Source organism: Hydra viridissima, unplaced genomic scaffold (genome assembly GCF_058129835.1).
Source record: "Hydra viridissima isolate aposymbiotic clone 2 unplaced genomic scaffold, HvirCarnegie_v1 scaffold_19, whole genome shotgun sequence".
NCBI lineage: Eukaryota > Metazoa > Cnidaria > Hydrozoa > Anthoathecata > Hydridae > Hydra > Hydra viridissima.
Genome location: NW_028324318.1, coordinates 421,680 through 439,458, shown reverse-complemented (window position 1 = coordinate 439,458; position 17,779 = coordinate 421,680). Strand labels below are relative to the sequence as shown.

General features: G+C 28.8%; 3 pseudogenes across 1 annotated transcript; 2 read left to right on the top strand and 1 right to left on the bottom strand.

The window, feature by feature from the left end:
- Positions 1 to 295: 295 nt before the first annotated feature.
- Positions 296 to 5,906, bottom strand: LOC149876516 (uncharacterized; annotated as a pseudogene).
- Positions 5,907 to 7,177: 1,271 nt separating this feature from the next.
- LOC149876514 (uncharacterized) lies at positions 7,178 to 14,241 on the top strand (annotated as a pseudogene). The gene is made up of 4 exons (XR_016448608.1): positions 7,178 to 8,311; positions 8,437 to 8,730; positions 8,923 to 9,053; positions 13,753 to 14,241. The product of XR_016448608.1 is annotated as an uncharacterized LOC149876514 (transcript).
- On the top strand, positions 9,108 to 10,088 carry LOC149876515 (uncharacterized; annotated as a pseudogene).
- Positions 14,242 to 17,779: the final 3,538 nt, after the last annotated feature.

Here is a 17,779-nt window from a genome sequence, read left to right as displayed (position 1 = left end):
ACCTGCTGAGTAGAAAAGCTTTTATCCAATTGAGAAGATTGCCTTTGATTCCGTACATTTTTAATTTGAAAAGCATTCGTTAATGTGGGACTTTGTCAAAAGCTTTAGCAAAATCCAGAAATACGACGTCAACTGGTAGCTTTCTGGCTATATTTCCAGTCAAGAAGTCGATTGTTTCAAGGAAATTTGTAACGCATGCTTTTTTTTCATGTTGACTATTTGATAAAAGATTGTTTGATTTTAGATGCTGCATAATTGCCTTCTTAACTAGTTTCTCCATTATTTTACACGGGATTTAGGTGAGGGATATTGGTCTATAGTTTGATGGGTCGATTCTAGAGCCCTTCTTAAATAAAGGTGTTACATTTGCTTTGGACCATGAGCTTGAAATTTCACCATTGTCAAATGACTTTTGAAAAATGAGAGTAAGTGGAGAAGACATTGAGGTAGAACAAAAGCGTAAAACATGAGGACTGATATTGTCTACAAAAAGTGATTTAGATATATCTAGTGCTGAGAGTTCCATAAGAGTGGCCAGAGTATCGAAAGATATGTTATCGAGGATTGTGTTAGTTCTACGATAAAAACGGGGAAGATTGTCATTGGATGGCTCTTTGCTGAAAATTTATTGAAATTGATTGTTAAGTGAATTGGCTATTATAATTTTGTATTGATCAAAAACTTTGAACTTAATAACCGAAATGTTAAAGAAGAATTTTCAAAATTATATGTCCTAACTTGCAGGAAGCATGAAAGTAGCTGTATTAAAAAGATACAGAGAAAGAAAACAGAGCAATTTTCTTGCTTTATTAAGATATTTGAATTAACCAGAATCAGTCGGAAAAACAGATGATTTTTTATTAGTTCCTTTAAAGCCGACATTGGTTTAAAGTAGCTAAAGAAATGCTACATCACATTTGCAGCTTTAAAGAAGACGAGAATATTAGTACTACTAACTTGGAGCTTTCTCACAACATCAAAATTCTGAAACTCAACTGAAGCTGTTGTTTGAAGAATTAGATCAGATCGTTATTCAGTCTCTGACTGGAAAGTATAGCAGTCATTAAGAATTAAAGTCATTGTCCAAAGATTTCCACCTGTATGAAAGAAATAGTGAAACAAAAATTTTAAAGACTAAACTATTGACACTTAAAACAATTACTCCAACTTCTGTTGAAAGTGAAAGAGCATTTTGTACTGCAGGTTGCTTTGCTACAAAAAGAAGGTAACGAACGAGTGCTGAATTCCTTGATAGTTTTTGCTTTCTGAAAATTTTTTTCTTATATATGAATAAATAAAATGTTCAAAATAACAAAAATGTATATCTTTTTTAAAAATAATACCATTAACACTTTTTTGTTTGATTTTTCAGACGGTAAAATCCGGTGATTATATAAAAACCGGTAAACTTATACTGTAAAAAAATCTCGATTTACCAGTAATTTACCGGTTCCCAACTATACTGTGGGTCTTCCTATAAGGCCTTCAATTATGGCTAAAGAAGTGTAATGCTTGAGACCTACAAACGAATATTCGTCTCAGTCTATATTAAAATAACTTTACCATACAGAATTGTCATAAGATATGTAATGCTGATTACCTAGTAGCATTATGTTATTAAGTTTAGTGCTTCCTTTTTCTAGTGTTAACTAAATGTATAACCCTAAATATATAAAATGATGCTAAACAATTGAAAAAGATTAACAAAATGCATACAATGATGAAAGTTCAAGCTTACTCATGTAGAAATTTCAAAACTTTTAGCTACATATCCGTGCAACTTAATATGAGTTAGAGTCATGTAAAGTTGCACTGATTCAAGGCATAACAATTCTTTTTAAAAAAACTTTTTTATGCTGCCCTCTAAAGAATGGAGTAATAAGACACAATTGAGTCAACAATCATCAGTTTAAACTGGATATAGAAAGAATCATACGAAGAAATAGCAAATGGTAACACAATTATCAGGAATGTAAGGTAAATAAATCTTCCTGTTTTGGAGTCACCAATAATATTACTACTTAACTTTTTACACTGTTCACAGTTTTATTAAAGTTATAGCAAAATCAAGCTATTTTATATATAAAAAAAAGCTATAACTATTACATACTTAAAACAGCAGTACTGAACCTGTTGCCTGCGAGACACATGTGACCTGCTAAACATTTTTGTGTGGACATTTGTCTACCGGAATGCACTTTTTAGTAAATCAGGTGGTTGTTGGTAAAATTCAATGGTCCTTAGAATGTCTTGATTTGATTTGCAAAAAAGTTTCCATTTTACAGGTTCGCAGTTCTTAGTTTGAATTTTACCAACAAACAAATATAAGATTCTACTGATTTAATTTTTTTTCTACTTATTCAAAAATTTGTAGCAGGTATATATGCAAAATGTATATTCATTTTGAATATATACATGCTACAAATTTTTCCTTCACAACTTACATTAATAATCACTCTACCAAGATTTAAATGGTCATTCAGTTTATTTAAAATGAAACAAAAAAACATTAAATTTTGATGTTTCTTTATAATTATTGTTTATAATTTACATTTTTTTAGAGTTTGTCGAGAGACTCTAAAAAATGAAAACTATAAATAATGAAATTAAATTAAAAATCTATAAATAAAATTTATTTAAAGCACATCCGGGAGAAATCTGGGGTCAATACGTGGAAAAGATGCAACCGAAAGACTTTTCTTTTTTTTTTTTATTCTGCCCATACGGTTCCCATGTTGATCCCGCGGACAAACCCCGTACGGTTCCCGTTTGGTATCCCAGATGGTTCCCGTTCGGGTCCTGTATGGCTGTACTTGCTGGCCAACTAGCCAGCCCTTAGAGTACCCGGGCGCGTTCCAGCGGTTTTTATCCGCGGGATCAAGACGGGACCAGTGCGGTATTCCCGCTTGAAAACACAAAAGGGACCAAGCCGGGATAGCAAACGGAACCTATACGGGGCACAGATAGTATTCAGTTGGGATAACTCAAAAGTATCCTACATATTATTATTATTATTATTATTTTTATTATTATTATTATTTTTATTATTATTATTATTTTTATTATTATTATTATTTTTATTATTATTATTATTTTTATTATTATTATTATTTTTATTATTATTATTATTATTTTTATTATTATTATTTTTATTATTATTATTATTTTTATTATTATTATTATTTTTATTATTATTATTATTTTTATTATTATTATTATTTTTATTATTATTATTATTTTTATTATTATTATTATTATTATTATTATTATTTTTATTATTATTATTATTATTATTATTATTATTATTTTTATTATTATTATTATTTTTATTATTATTATTATTTTTATTATTATTATTATTTTTATTATTATTATTATTATTATTATTATTATTTTTATTATTATTATTATTATTATTATTATTATTATTTTTATTATTATTATTATTTTTATTATTATTATTATTTTTATTATTATTATTATTTTTATTATTATTATTATTTTTATTATTATTATTATTTTTATTATTATTATTATTTTTATTATTATTATTATTTTTATTATTATTATTATTTTTATTATTATTATTATTTTTATTATTATTATTATTTTTATTATTATTATTATTTTTATTATTATTATTATTTTTATTATTATTATTATTTTTATTATTATTATTATTTTTATTATTATTATTATTTTTATTATTATTATTATTTTTATTATTATTATTATTTTTATTATTATTATTATTTTTATTATAATTATTATTTTTATTATTATTATTATTATTATTATTATTATTATTATTATTATTATTATTATTATTATTATTATTATTATTATTATTATTATTATTATTATTATTATTATTATTATTATTATTACTATTATTATTATTACTATTACCAATTTTATTAATTCTTCTATAAAAAAAAAAATTGCACTGCGAAATGCAATAAAGAAAGAAGATAAATATGGTGAAAAAAAATCTATACCAACTTTAAATGTTTATTAGATTTTTTTAAATTTATTAAATTTTAGGCATATACATATAGATATTAGACATATATCAACACAACCCCCCCTTCCCTTGCAAATCTCTCTGGTACGCCACTGTAAATAATGCAGATAATGTCCTATTATACATAGCATTTAGCTCTCAGCCATAGCCTTTAACATTGTAGTAGCATGCAGTTGTATGAAGTGTATGCATACTACTGCAGATATTAAGTTTTCCTTGTGTACCAAATCCTTATTCTTAAATATTACATTGCAGAGGTATGCAGTAGTATGCAGTGTTGATGAACACACATATTCATCAACACTGCATGCCAGCCAAATATTTTAGACAAAAAGATTTGGTGCACAAGGAAAAATTAATAATAAAAGTATCTACAAGAAAATTTAAGTTTTCTTCCATATTTCATAAGTCATGTTCCTTATACAACTCCACTAACTGCAACTTGCATTTTACATATACCTATAATTATAACTAGCATTGACTAACAACAAGCCCTTTTATTAAAATAATACTGCACACTATTAAAATTTTTTATTTAAGAGTGATGTTTGGTAAACATAGGAAAATTATTGTATAAAATGCATCACATCATTATGTATATCTATCATAAACACTGTCTACAATTATTTATCACATTACTTAAAATCTAACTAAAAATAATGAAAAGACTGTAATTTGAAAATATACATTTCACACCAAAGACGCTCTGACAGTTTTTTCCGCTATAATAATTACTATATTTTCTAAGTCTGTGTCACTTAATACAGGGAAAATATTGTACAATTGCGTTTGGAGTAAAGTTGATGCTGCTAACATGGTTTGGTCAACAGCAGGTTCTCTAAAACTTTACAGCTTATTCTCAATGTTGTCCAAACAAATTTTAATCTTTTTAATATCATAACGGATACCATTGAGAAGATATAAGCATGACTTTTCAAATTCTATAAAAATATAAAACACAGTTCATATTAAGACCCGCAGTAACTAAAAAGAATAATTCTTATTTATTTATTCATTTATTATATTCTACTATGTTCATTTTGCAAGCACCTACACCTTATTTTATAGCTAACTTTGAAAACTTAAATTAAAGAAAACTTTAAAAGTTAAAAAAAGTGAGAAGTTGTCCTCTCAAAAAAGGTAGGGTTAATTGATTTTAAAGAAATAACTTTAATTATACAACCCTAATAAGAAATCAAATCTTACCCGCAAATCTCTTCATGAAAAAATGCTGATCAAAATGCGTCAGTTTTGCTTCATTAACTGCAAAATCTACTTGCGATCCTATTAATGAAAATACACTTATAAAAAAACATCTTTAACAAAAAAGAAAAAAGAAAGAAAGGATCATGTTTAAACTACCTGCATGGCTCTCTTGCAGTTATTTTAAACATGATTAAGAACATAAAACATGGTTAAGATTTTGGACACCTAAGGACTTATCAGAGTCTTGTTTTCCAGCCTGCTGACAAGGAGCATTTGTCGTCCCTATTTTCAAAATATTCATATAATTTGAAATCTTCCTAATTATCAGTTAGTTGTTACTTTGCGATAATATCTGTTAATCGTCAACTGTTGGTTCTTCCATTACATTTAAATCTAATAGTGGCTTTTTTGCAGCTTTGTTGACAGTTGAAATCTTGAGAAAAAAAATAGGCTAACCAAATCTTGTTAGAACTTCTTTTTTTTCACCAGCTGGTAGATTGAACCTGTGGTGTGTTTTAGAAATAAGAACTGGATCATCTACTGAAGGTGATTTAGATTTTTTTTTGATTTTTCTAAAACTACACTTTTCCTCAGACACATCAGAAATATCACCATCACTTTCTGCCTCAAGAAATGTTTTTCTTTTTTTTGTAAAATGGTCTGTAGGCCATCCCATTTTGACCCTCATGAACGAATTTTATTTCACGGAGTGTCTCAAAATGTTCCTAAAGTATTGGTTTGTTAATGAATTTCTTTTTTTTTTATTCTGGATGAGTATTTATACTCGCGCCAGTTGTTTCAAGTTCAACTTTTTTACATTTTTTGAGTTTTTATGGGCAGTTTCAAATGATCAGCGCGAATAGAAATTTATAAACCTTTAGCAACTTAATTGCGTCAATACAAAGAACGGAAGGTTTTTTATTCATACCGATTGTGCGCATTTTTATTATTATCATATATGTTACCAGGTGGTACTCTAAAAACGCAAAAATCGGGTAATATTTAAAAAAAGCGCTGTTTACAAAACAATTGTTTATCGAGCTACTTAACAATTTTTAATTTTAAAAAATCTATTATTTCCACCTCAAGTAAGTTTATTATAACAACATAACATAATAATGCATGTTATATTTTATAATTATAGTTAAATAAATTAGGTTATTTAAACAGTTATAATATTTTAAATAAACTTTTAAAAAATTTTAAACTTCATACAAATTATGAAAATGTTTATAGTGTTATAAAACAATGATTAACATTATGAAATTTTGTTTTGAAGCTAGCTATGACAGCTCAAGTATCTGAGGTGTATCCCTGTCCCAAGAAGGGGTTTAAAAAAGAAGATCGAGATCACTCTGGATAGAATAGAAACAAACCAGCTGCCCCTAAGGATTCACGTTATCTAACGCTACTTTTTTTTAAGAGAACAATTTCCAAAGGAAGCACTTAAGGATCTCGTCGCTTGTCCTTTAATGTCCAAAACTTTCCAGTAAGCTTTTAGCTTTAGAAATCAATAGATAAGAACGTTATTTAATGTTTTATGTCAAATATAGTAAAGATAATTTAATAAGTTATGTTTTTAATTTACGGAAGTTTTTCATAGATTAAAATGCATAACAAACAATGAATTTTGCAATATCAGTTGTATCCTTTCCGGAATCTTAATTCCTTGGAGAAAAACTGGCTTTAAAGACATCAGTGACAAAAGGATGATGTATCAGGCCAAGCAATATGTAGAAAAGTACATAGGATTGAAGAAATCCCAGAAAAAAATTGAAATTGGTTATCTTGAGACAATAAATTTGAGAAATCAATGATAGGTTGGGGATAATTATTAAATTTTAACATTTTCTAGTCAAACACCCTGTACTAAGCTAATTTATTGTGAAGTAAATAGTTTACTTTTTCTTGTTCTTACCTAATAAAATTAAATTTAAAAGATTATTTTGGGCTGGAGAAGACCTTACGCTTCTTGAACGTAGTTTAAAGACTGATAGGCTAAGACTGGAAGCAGATAAGATTGAAGATTTAACCTTCATACAGGACCAGCTAAGTTGCCGAAAGATGGTGATTGGAGCGTTGGACGGTCGGTTTGTAGATGTTAGTAATAGATCTGCGTCAAGAAATAACTCTAAAACATCTGGTATAGAAAAAAAAACATTCCATGATTTCTCCGGATTTTCCTCTGACAATGAAATGATTACTGATGACTCTAATGATGCATGTTCCGAAGATGATTTTAAGATTGGTAACGCATCAAAGAAGAAGACAGTTAAAAAAATGACTCTAAAGATATCAAAAGACATTTTTTCAAAAACTGCCAGAACTGCTATTGGGATGGGAATATCTACTAACCAGGCAACAGCACTTATCTCTTCTTTTCTTTGCAAAGCCGGTGGAGATATAGAAAACGTAACATTATCCCACAGCTCAACTCACAGGATTTTTGATACAATAATAAGAAAAGATGCTGGTGTTCTTAGAGCAAACATAACCACTATGTTTAAGACGAGCGACAAACCCATCATTGTGCATTTTGATAGCAAAGTTATCAAAGATTATACGGGTAGCATAGATGAGACAAAAAACCGAATTTGTGTGCTTATAAGGCATGACAATCAGTTCCATCTGTTGGGCGCTCCAGGGTTGGAACACGGCAGTGGTGAGGCTCAGTTCACAGCAACTCAAAATCTATTAGATTCTTTTGATCTAGGGCAGTTCATCCACGGAGTTTGTTTTGATACTACTGCTTCAAACACTGGCTATTTAAAAGGAGCTTGTGTAAGATTATCTAATTTTCATGGCCGACCATTTCTCTTGTTAGTCTGCCGCCATCATGCAGGAGAGCTCCATATAAAACACTTTTGCAATTAAGTTGCAGTAAACAAATCTGTTGGACCAGAGATTCAACTATTTAAATCTCTAAAGCAGAACTAGCATGGTATTGATGCAAACAACGAGAAGATGCTGTTGAAATTTAATCACCAGAATGTTAAGAGTACCTGATTGGAGAAGCAGGCTCTACTGGTGCTCAAAACTTGCAAGGACCTGATAGATAAAAACAAGTTAAGAAATAGTCAGGTAAGATTAAAATAAAAAATTATATTACTTTAAAACAACTTTATACCAAATATATATAATAACTGTAAAAATAGAAAGAAGAAACATAAAAGTTTCTAATTAAATTGTAAATTATATACATTTAGACTTTTGAGAAGCGCAAAGATTATTGTGAACTGGCAGAGCTTGTAGTTATGTTCCTTGAAGAAGATCAGACAGTTAAGTATAAAATTCACAAAACCGGAGCTATTTCACACGCCAGGTTCATGGCAAAGGCATTGTACTATATGAAGTTCAATTTGGTTCTCCCTAAGATTAGACAGGTTCTTTTTCTGAGTGATGAAATTGTCAAAGAGATCAACAGAATGGGTGACTACATTTCTCTTTTCTGGGCATGGTAGTTTTTGACCTGCGAGTTTTCTGATTCTGCAGCTTTTGAAGTAAAACTTAATTTCCTAAATATTTTTATATTTGTCTCATAATTTAAGAATAATTTGTTTCAAAAAAAGACCAACTAAATTGTGTTAGAATAATGACATAAATAAATTACACTTATTACATTTGATGTTAGACATGTCATTATCAACCTTACTTACTATGTATATTGCATTATTTTTAACTCACACTCTTAGGATCAAAGAAACTATTGGCAGATGTACCATTACAATGCGTATGAGCCTGCCGCAGAAGTGGTGTTAAAATCGTGGCGAAACCATATGTGGTATTTGGATCAATCAACCGTGGTGCTGGCGCTAGCATGTTCTATTAATGTTTTTTTTTTTTTTTTTTTTTTTTTTTTTTCTTTTTTTTTTTTTTTGCGGCATCGTAAGAGCAAGACGTGTTTTTGAAAAAATTTTCAATATGGAAGTTACAATGAAAAATATTGAAAAACTAATAACCAACAAACTGGAAGAACAAAAAAAAGGTATTCTTAGTGAAACTATCAACCTTTTAAAAAAACAGGAAAAGATATTTAGCGATATCATAAGTGCAAATCTAAAAATATTAACAGATCGGCTTGACAAACTTGAAAACGAGTTTAATAAAAGCAAATCGAAGGTTAAAATAATTGAAAAAGACATCAACGATATAAAGGAAAGCATCAACTTTCAGGAAGAAAATTTCTTAAAAAAATTATCGGAAACAAACAGTCTGATGGCTAGCGAAATTAACAATTTAAAAAAAAAAAATATTGACCTTGAAAATCGTTCACGCCGTAATAACCTAAGGATTGATGGCTTATCTGAGCTGCCCATGGAATCTTGGAATGACTGTACAAAGAAAGTTAAAGATCTATTTAGAAATAAACTGGAAATCTCTGAAGACGTAATAATTGAAAGAGCTCACCGCATTGGAAAAATAAATGAAGATAACTCTCCAAGAACTATAATAATTAAACTACTAGACTTCCAAAATAAAAATAAAATCTTAACGCTATCAAAAAAACTCAAAGGAACCGGAATATTCATTAATGAAGACTACGCGAACGAAACGATGGAAATAAGAAAAAAGCTATGGGAAGATGTTAAGATTCCGAAAGGAAGGTAAATTTGCTATAATCAAATATGATAAAATATTCGTCAGAGATTTTCGTAAATAACTTTAATTTTAAAAAAGTACTTAATCGAGATATGTGAAATAGTTCTGTACATTTTTTATTATGCTAGCACGTTTTGATTTATCGCACTTTACGCTATGACTGACGCAAACATAAACAAAACAATAGATTTTGAAACGCTGCGTTTCAATGCCTTCGAAACTGCTAATAATATTTTACTAAACGATTTTTACGACTCTGATGCGCAAAATTTTCACAGAAATAATTTTGATTCGAAATATTTTGAAACTGAAACTTTTAAAATTGAACTCGAAACTTTAAAAAATAGTTTTACTGCAATACACATAAATATAAGAAGTATAAATAAAAATTTTGATAAACTAAAACACTTTCTAATAGATTGCAATTACTCATTTAGTATGATTTGCATAACCGAAACGTGGTGTTCTGATGAATTACTTCAAACGAACACAAATTTTCAAATTCCAAATTATAAACTAATATCTTTTGAAAGAAAAACAAATAAAAGGGGAGGAGGGATCGCAACGTATATCCGAAATAATCAAGTGTTTAAAGTAAGACAAGACCTCTCTATCTCTGATACTGATAGTGAAGTCTTTACTATTGAGATAACGGGTAATAAATCAAAAAGTATTATAATTTCCACTTGCTATAGACCTCCAGAAGGTGATATAAATAAATTTACAAATTTTTTTAATGAAATCTTTCTCAAAATAAATGATAAGGGAAAAAATATTTTCTTTATAGGGGATTTAAATATTAACAGTTTAAACTACAAAGAAAACGCTGATACTAAACTCTTTTTTGATAATCTGTTTCAATTGTGTATCCTCCCAATCATCAACAAACCTACCCGAGTAACCCCAACCTCCGTTTCTGCTATAGACAATATATTAACAAATACATTTCTAGAAACCTCTTTAAAAGCAGGAATTATCAAAACCGATATATCAGATCATTTTCCTATTTATTTTTCATTATCTCAAGATCTAAAAACCTCTAACAATATCAAAACCAAAATTTATAAAAGAAAAATCAATCAAATCTCTATCAAAAATTTTAAAGACTCGCTATCTATAGTAAATTGGGATGGAGTATATCAAGAATGTAACCTTGGACACACAAACTCCGCATACAATTTGTTTATTAATATTTTTCTAGACCACTACAATAAACATTTCCCTGTTGAAGAGAAAGAAATAAAGTTAAAACATTTAAACTGCCCATGGATAACTAACGGGATTAGAAAATCATCAAAAACAAAACAAAAATTATATATCAAGTTTTTAAAAAACAGAAATGAAACTAACTTAACTACATACAAGGAATACAAAAATCTGTTTGAAAAAATTAGAAAGAATTCTAAAAAAATATATTATTCAAAACAACTACAAAAAAGCAAAGGTGATATTAAAAAAACCTGGAACATATTGAAAGAAATAATAGGTAAAAACCATACAAAATCAAATGATTTACCTGATAAAATTATCGTTAATGAAACTGAATATATCGACAAAAATTCTATCGCTGAAAACTTTAATAGCTTTTTTGCAAACATAGGCCCTAACATGGCTTCAAATATTCAATGCCCTGATATCTCCTTCGAAACCTATATCACAAACCAACATCTCTGTTTAAATATTTTCTCTGGACTAAACCATGAAGAACTAGAAATTGCAAAAAACTCACTTAAGACGTATAAGGCTCCTGGGATAGACGACATTTGTAGCTATATAGTTGTAAATGTGTTTTCAGTGATAAAACAACCAATATATGAAATATTTAAATCTTCAATTATTACAGGATCTGTACCGAATAAATTAAAAATAGCTAAGGTAATACCAATATTAAAAACCGGAGATTCATTTACACTAAATAACTACAGACCAATCTCAGTTCTACCTGTATTTTCAAAACTTTTGGAGAGAGTAATATACAATAAACTGTATAAATATCTAACAAATAACAAAATCCTAAATGAAAAACAGTTTGGCTTCCAAAAGCAACATTCAACCGAACACGCAATTCTAGATCTTATTAATAATATAAATAACTCCTTTGAAAACAAAAAATACGTCCTTGGAGTCTTTGTTGATTTATCTAAGGCGTTTGACACAGTAGATCACGCTATTTTAATTAGGAAAATGGAAAAATATGGGATAAAAGGTGTTGCACTAAACTGGTTCAAAAAGTTTTTACTAGACAGAAAACAATGCGTTATTGCTCATTAAAAAAAAGCTTCAAAATTACTCAAAATAAAATACGGTGTCCCCCAAGGTTCCATTCTTGCACCTCTTTTGTTTTTAATATACATAAACGATCTTCCTAAAGCCTCGAGTAAATTGGATGTCATAATGTTCGCAGACGACACTAATTTATCTTATGCATCCTCATCTATTACAGAACTTTATGAAACTACAAATACTGAACTTGAAAAAATAAACAGTTGGTTAAAATCTAACAAATTATCGCTAAACACAGAAAAAACCAAATACATTCTTTTTCATCCTAACTTTATAAAAATACCTTCCGATTTACCTTCGTTAAATATAGATAATAAAGAAATAGAGAGAACCCGAGCAACTAAATTTCTAGGGATACTTATTGATGAGAACATCTCTTGGAAATCACATATAGATATTTTAAATACTAAAATATCAAAAAACATTGGTATCCTTTACAAAGCAAGTTCTATACTGTCTCCTGATAATTTAAAGTTCTTATACTTCTCGTTCATACAAAGCTACTACATATACGCTAATGTTGCATGGGCGAGTACACATAGATCCAAACTAACCACACTATATCGAAAACAAAAACATGCTGCAAGAATAGTTTTTAATAAGGATAGACTCTCGCATGCTGAGCCACTATTAAAAAATTTGAAAGCATTAAATGTATATCAAATCAATATATTCCAAAATTTGTTATTTATGCTCAAATATAAACTTGGACTTGTTCCTTCTCACTTTTCAAAGAATTTCTTTCAAAATAGCAACAATAGATACCATACCAGAGGAACGGGAAACTTCAAAGTACCTTTCCAAAAAACTACTCTCTCGCGCTTTTCTATTTCGTACCGTGGTCCTTGTCTATATAACAAATTAGTATCCAAAAATACCCAACTGGAAAAATCGAATAACTTAAATACTCTGAAAACATTATTAAAAGGTCTTATTTTAAACACTAACAACTCTATGAACTTTTATTAAGCCTAAAACATTCAAAACTATATATAAAACTAACTTTGTTCCGAAACCAATATCAACTCTAATAACTCTAAAAACTGTAAATAACTCAAAAACAAACAACAACAACAACAGTAATAAATTATATTATTTATCAACACTAATAAATAAATAAATTTTTATTTATCAACACTATATATTAAAAAACGACTTTATATTACCTATTTAGCAAATCGTGTACCTACTTATATTTATGTGTATTGTAATAAAATTAAAAAATTAAAGGGAAAAAAAGAGAGGGGAAGGAAAAGAAAAAAAAAAAAAAAAAAAAAAAAAATTTTTTTTTTTTTTTTTGTTTTGTCTGCATTCTTTGTTTTTTGCATTTTTACTTTCATTCTGTCGAAACTGATGACATGATTTTTTAAATATAAATTTATTTTAAATTGAAGTATCCAAAAATATTAATAACGCAAAGCGGTTTCTTGATGACAAGACCATCGGTCTTCTGCAAGTTTCCCGCGTTCTTTGAAGTAATCTAACACTTTACAGTTTTATTTCATATAATATTTGTTATAACGTGATCTTGTGATTTTTTTTTTTTTTTTAACTATACTTAAACTGTAAAGATTGTATTATATATTACGAGTTTATAAAGATTAAAGAACAAAAAAAAAAAAAAAAAAAAAAAAAAAAAAAAATAAAGATCACTACATCGAAATGGAAAAGATGGCAAAAGTTCTTTATTCAACCCAACGGAGTGGCATTAAAAATGTAGGAATGGGTAGAACCAAAGCTAAAATCCCTTCTGATAACAGTTTTCTGTTTAATATAGACCAACCACCAGGTCTTCAATCATATATTTCGCCAGATTCCTCGTTAATTTTTAATATCCTAGGTCATACTTCTGAAAAATGTCAAAGTATGAAACTCCCTCAGATTTTTTGGAAAGAATTTCCAGGATACAATGGGTTTCAAAGCTTCGTAAAACTGTCGAAGTTGTTAAAGACTCATCAGAACGTGCAGTAAAACTCATTCAAGATAATGTAGAGCGTGCGAAGAGCGAGGAAAAGCTTCAGAACCTTCTCCAAATGAAAAGCTCTTGGAAATAGCCATTTAAAAAGACGAAGAATGGATACAAGGAGTCAGTTACAACGCCTGCTCCCTCGCTACTGGCTGTGAGTTAATAATTCAAAACCTTTCCAATATTTCTAATAATTAGAATTACCTTACTGTAGACTCTAAACCTTAAAAATGTAATTTAAAAAAATTAAGTTATGTAATTTTTAGAGATATTTGTCTTAAAGGAAAGAATTTATTATATAAATAATAAATATGATAGCGACAATGGCAGTACTTAGAGTTTATACTTTAATATCGGAGGTCTGAGGATTGATGCCGGCTTAGTCATATAAACGACATTTACTAGTAAAAAATTTTCCCGCGGTGCTCTGTGATGAGCACTTAAAATTTAATGAGAACTTAAAATAACACACACAAAATCTAAGTAGATATTTTCTGAAATATATCAACACATTTTGATCAAGTTAAATCTACAGCAAAATATTTAAAGTCCTATAACAAATCTTTTGGGGGTAACCATTTTAAGTTTGGCTTTCTTTAATCTTAAGTTCCAATAAAAGTAATTTTTTTAAAAACATCATTTGATACCAATATGAAGCAAAACAAAATGAATATTGCACCATGACTGAAAATGACCTCATAGATCAACAGAAAGGCACTTTGAAATAACACAAATGTTGATTTTTCTATCAAAATCAGTGAACGGTAGGCATTATATATTTCTTAACTCGAAAAGCACAGTGTTCTTTTTGGTATGGGAACACATGAAGAGAATATAAATGAAAAAATTAACTGGATTCGATTTAAAAACTACTCAATTTTGGTCATAAATTGCCTAGTGCGTAACTTCGAACGACCGGCGCGAATACTTCTAACAGGAAAAAATTAAAAAAAAAAAAATTTTACTTATAAATATGACCTCTACACCACTCATTAGCAACTCCGCATGTAATTTGGTTGTCAAAAAAAAAATCATGGGATGGCCTATTGTACAAATTCGAAATATAAAAAAAAGTTTCTCCTTTTTCTCGTGGGTCGAATTATGTTTTTTTCTCGCAAAACATTTTTGTTTTTTCATGCTCGTTTTGAAACGTGTTTAAAGCGTCTTCGCATTCTGTCACTCTTTATTTAATTCTCATTTTATTCTTAAAATCAACTTCCTTGCGAGACTTTATACATGTAAGCATACTTTATTGCGTATATATATATATATATATATATATATATATATATATATATATATATATATATATATATATATATATATATATATATATGCCGATTAAGTAGACAGTTGTAACAAAACGTTTTGAGGCGACAAAACAGTGTCGCCTTTATTTTTGCTGTTTAACAACTTAACTTTCCGTGCTTTCCATTTTTTAAAATAATTGTAAACCAGAGTCCTAGTTACAATGATCTTAATATTGTAATGGCAGTTTTTTTTCATAGATATTTGATGGAAAAACGAAACAATAAGGTTAAGAACCGTATATCTTTGTGTATGAAGAAATTATCGATTAAGGCGATATTTGCCTCTATCTTGAATTCTGAAGACGGAAGTTGTATATTTTTACATTTTCTTCTAAAAGTAAATTATTACTTCATGGAAAAATATCTTCTTCAAGAAAGATGTTTACAGACGAGAAATTTATAAAGTATTTTGAATTTATCATTTTCTTAGCATATATACACAACAAAAAAGTTCTCCTGAACAAATAACCGTGTGAGTAAACTTATCCCAGCATAGCCAATAGGAACAGAAGGAAGACGGTTTCGATTGTGTAGTAATACAGCTTTTAAGCTTAGCTTAGATGAGCCTGTGAATAATCTCCATTCAATTGGATCATAGTTCAAGTTAAGACAATTCATTAATCCAAAAACATCAATGCAAACAACAAGATTATTTTTCTTCTCAAAAAAAGAAAGCAGGTTCTGCTGCCGTTTTCCGTTATGTGAAACCTTGACATCAAGTTGGAGAAGATTCCACTGCTTTAGCGTTGACCCTAGAAGATCTCCCTTTTCCTTTGACAAGTCCAGATCTCGAACAAGATCACTTAATTCTGCTTGACTCAATCTGTGCCACAACATCTGTTAACTCAAAATCAGGATCATATGATATGGAAGGCTTGTTTTCTTCTATTTCTACTTGATTTTCTGCTTCTCACTCACAACTTTGTGTTGGAGTTGGAACTGGTAAACTATCTGAATGTGGAATAGGTTGAATGGAAGATTCGGATATTTAACCATAACTATTTTCTTCATACACAAACCTGCCTTTATGGGTGGGGTCAAGCAGAAATAGCAGTCATCTGTATGGTTTTTCGGCTCTCTCCATTCCATAGAAACAGCAAACGCCAAAGATCTTTTTTTATTTTTCAATCATTCTCTTTGGTTATGCACAAGAGGTGCTACAATTCCTTTCTGTAAGGAAACTGTTATTTCACCACAAATTTAACAAAAATTGTCCACTAAACTTGCACACTTCCTTGGCATGCTGATTTTTAAAATATTACACAAGTAAATGAAAAAAAACAAACTAAGAATAGATTAGACCAGAAACTTTAGCAAACACACAACTAGCAACTAGTATCACAATTTTTAAACATGAATAAAACATTATGGATAGTCAAAAACAAAAAAAACTTTTTTTTTAAGAAAATGAAAGTTTATGCCCTTGCAAAGGTTGAATTAAGAGATCGCGATTTGCAAAATCTGGAAAAATATGTGATCTTCAAACTTTTAGTTTATGCAAAGATGTTTACATTGTTTTCAAGGAGCAAATTGTTTAATGTTTGGTAAGAATTCATTTTTTGAAAAAAGGGAAGAAGATGAAATTGAACAACAGAACAATACTGAAACAGCTGTTTTTTCATTTGAAGACGAATTTGCTGTTTTAAAGAATGCCCTTCAGCATACCGATTGAGATATTTCTAATGCGCTAGCAACTTGTCGAATATGATCAGTCTGTCAAATGTACAGAAAAGAAATACAAAATTTAAAAGTTTTGAGAAAGCAAAAAAAAAATACAACAAAAACTTGGGGTGTTGTTTCTTTATATACCTAAAAAGTTAGCCGCAACTTTTGCCGAGAAAAACAATGCAGCTTTTGGAACAGATTGAAATCCTGAAGAAATTTCAAAAGATTTAAAACTTTTGAAATTTCTTCAGGATTTCAATCTGTTCCAAAACTTTAGAAAGCAATTAAGAGACATGAAAACCTCCATGATTTGTTCTCAACCAAAGCTACGCGTAATTTAAATAAACTTTAAAAAAGTACAGCAAACCAAATATGTTAATCAAACATATTAAAAAAGAATAAAAACTAAAGGAAATAATAAACAGCAATAATCGCTGTAATGAGTCATCGAAACTGTTAACATCTATTGAAGTCTTAAATGTTGTTAGTAAGAGAAAATCAATAGCAGAAGCAAAAAGACAATTTGGATTTAAAATCAATGATAACAAAGTTACGGCACATTTTTGCTTTACGAAAAGCAATCAAAAAATATAGACCTTCCATAAACAAAATTTGTGAATAAATATAATAAAATAATTAGTAAACTAGAATAAGAAGCTTTTGTGAGGGTGGCGTTTTTTTAATGTTTCAAGTTATTTATTTAACTTTTGTTTAACGTTTAGTTTG